Below are 3,456 nucleotides of genomic sequence, written 5' to 3'. Positions count from 1 at the left end.
AGACCTCTAAACCACAATCCAAACACGCTCCTAAGTCCACATTCACCCAACGGAGCTAACGCAATCGACGAAACTTCATTCCGGAGTCATCTTCACACAGTTCCGACTACGGTCAAAATCCTAAGACTGAAGTTTTCATTTTAAGGACCAAGTGTCTCAAATCACTATGAATCATCCGGTAACTAAATTCAACCATGCACGCAAATCAATGCATATTATACTAAGCTGATCAGGGCCTTATGCCGCCGAAGGGGACTTAAATTCTCAAAATGACCAGTCGGGTCGTTACATCTTTCCCCTCTTAAACAAACGTTCGTCCTCGAACGTGCTAAGAATCGCCTCGAAGTTTTAAATCACTGAAAGTACATACCCAACATATACCCGCGGGTGACCCCACGTCACCCCAATCTACATAAGCTTGACGACACCACCTCGACTGTATTTTATCCTTTCTACTAACACCGATAAGCCTTAGAGTCAAAATTCTCACCTTCCATTTATCTTCAAAAGACCCGATTCTAAATCCATAACCGGTATCAGTCTCAACCAGCTGTAACAACTCATGCCTACACCCACAAGGTATGACCACACAACAAGACATACCACACATAGTCCCATAATAATATTTCTTATCATAATAGCTGCCCGTAATCAAAACCAACATTGATAATTAGCCTCATATCCGTTAGAACCCTGTTTCAAACCTCCACAACACTGACAACGATGCACGAAACATGAAGACCTCTTAACTATACACCCGAATCAACAAATCACAACTAACACCACCGGGCACACACCCTGCAAGCTAAAACTCAAGAAGCACAGACGAAAAATGACTGGATATGTAAAGAGAACACATAAGAGAAATATAAAACAATGCCCGACAGGAATCACACTCTATGAGTATCATCTTACAACTCAATTTAAAAGGAAAATTTAAGTATATGAACAAATCATAAGGATCTCCTCCTGATATAACTTCCACCGCGGCACGCAACGTGGCTCAAACATATCAAATCACATGGAATCGCAAGGGTCTCACCCTCAACTCTGAATCACAAGTCGAGTACACATCATACCATTGGAAATATTCCACTAACTCAATTCGGCCAATAAAATCACAACACTTACTAAACTCTCACCCCGGTAGAGTATCAAATCACAAATCGTAAACAAGTTACTCATTAATCACATCAAACCTGCCATAATGGACAACATAAATTCACTTGTAGTCTCGTAACTTTCAAAAATGCATTAAAACAATGATAGACACGGCTATCACACATAGAATCTCCCAACAGGGGAAAACACATATACAGAATACTAAGTCATGAACTCACCTATAGGTGGAACAACAAATAGTAGAACTCGCCGAGATAAGCAGAACCGAATCAAAATATGAATGGTGCCCCTCTGTAACAATTCAAAAACATGCATGTATGACATCATCTGGCATAGTGGCCTCAAGCCTACTATATGAAACACATCAACGGGTCAGGCCTTCCCCCTCTTGGGCACCCTCTACTCGCCTGAATACTCCGTTGTGACACATCTATCCGAAGTCTAGGACAATCTCTCACCCTGTGGCTGGTATCTTCACACTCGAAACAAGCTCTCTGCTGACGTGGATGTAAGAACTGTGCGGTACGGGTACTCTGAGACCCTTGAGCACCTGAAACACTGTGTGAAGCCTGAAGTGCAAACTGAACTAGCTGACCTATAAAACCTCAACCATGTCATACCCTGCCTCTAAAATAAGGACCAGTAGATCTCTCCGGTCTACAAGGCCTCCTCGCCTCCCTGTCCTCTCTCTCCTGATCTCGCCTGTACTCTCCCTCATGACCCCACCTGTCCTCTCTCTCCTAACCCCACATGCCCTCTACACGGCAAGCGATCCCTACCACATGCTAAAACGAAACATCTGACGCTAACTCCCGAGCCATGCTGAACCGAATATCATGCTTGATCCCCTCAATGAATCTACAGACACGCTCTCTAACTGTGGCGACCAAAGCAGGTGCATGCTTGGCCAAATCACTGAATCTCACGGTATACTCTGATACTGACATAGTGCCCTGGCGCAGCTTCTCAAACTCTACGTGCCATGCATATCGAAGGGACTGAGGTTCAAACTCTCTCAAGAACATCTCTGAAAACTGAACCTATGTAAGTAAAGCTAACTCGGCCGGGCTACCCAACTCATACGCCTGCCACAATATATAAGCTGCTCTCTTAAGTTGGAATGTAGTAAAAGCAATGTCACTCGTCTCAACAATACCCATAGTGCAGAGAATGCGATGGCACTCCTCCAGGAAACCCTGTGCACTCTCTAAAACCAAACCACGGAATGTATGAGGGTCATATTTCTTGAACCTTACAAGTCTAAGATGCTCTTCCTCAGATGCTACTGCCCTGACCACGGGCTGAACTAGATCCACAGGTAGTGTCGCCATGACACCTGGAACCTAACTGATGTGGACTCGCTGATCTGGAGTGTGGACGGCGAGAGTTTGGGTCCCTCCCATGATCTGCAAAGTAGCTGGTGTAACCGGAATCAACCCCGCCTAAGCCAATATAACAAACATACTCTGGAACTATGCTAAGGTCTTCGAAAGTCCGGGGGTAAAAGTAGGCGCCTCCGGTACCTACCTCTAACTGGAACTACTAGCGCATCCTCAACTGCTGCTCTAGTAAGTGCCCTAGGTAGGGCACGTGCTCCTCCTCGGCCTCTGCCTCTTCCCCTAGCGACATCTGCTCTGGGGGAAAGGTCATCAGTCACTACAGCTCGTGTCCTCACCATCTGTGAGAGAATGGAATGATAAATGTTAAACTCCGAGGTCAATGAACTCGCACGATAGGAACGAAGGAAGTGAAACTATCCTAAAAGTTCTGTAGCCTCTTGAAGATAAGTACAGACGTCTACGTACCAATCCGCAAGACTCTACTAAACTCGTTTATGACTCATAGCACCCATGAACCTAGAGCTCTGATACCAACTTGTCACGACCCAATTTTCCCTCTATTGGGTATCGTGATGGCACCTAGTCTTAGGGACTAGGTAAGACTAACATTAATTGAAACAACAACATTATTTAAATAATATCTAAAATTTGAAATAGAAATCTCTTAAAATTTACAATTCTCAAAACCGGTAGTACAAGTCATAAGCTCTATAGAGTGTTTGCTAGAAATCTTCTAAATACAACTGTCTAGAAATAAGAATAAATAGTGCAAAATGAAAACTTGAAGGTGACTACGAAGTCTGCAAACCCAGCAGCAGGTTTACCTTGAGTCTCCATAGCAACGACTCGCACAACTGCTAAAGACAAATACCTGGATCAACACAAAAATGTGCAAAAGTGTAGAATGAGCACACCACGGCGGTTCCCAGTAAGTATCAAGACTAACATTGGTGGAGTAGTGGCAAGGAACAGTCAAGACACCCACTGGTCTAAT

Source organism: Nicotiana tabacum, chromosome 15, assembly GCF_000715075.1.
Source record: "Nicotiana tabacum cultivar K326 chromosome 15, ASM71507v2, whole genome shotgun sequence".
NCBI classification, from domain to species: Eukaryota; Viridiplantae; Streptophyta; class Magnoliopsida; order Solanales; family Solanaceae; genus Nicotiana; species Nicotiana tabacum.
Note: the sequence above shows the minus strand (reverse complement) of the source record.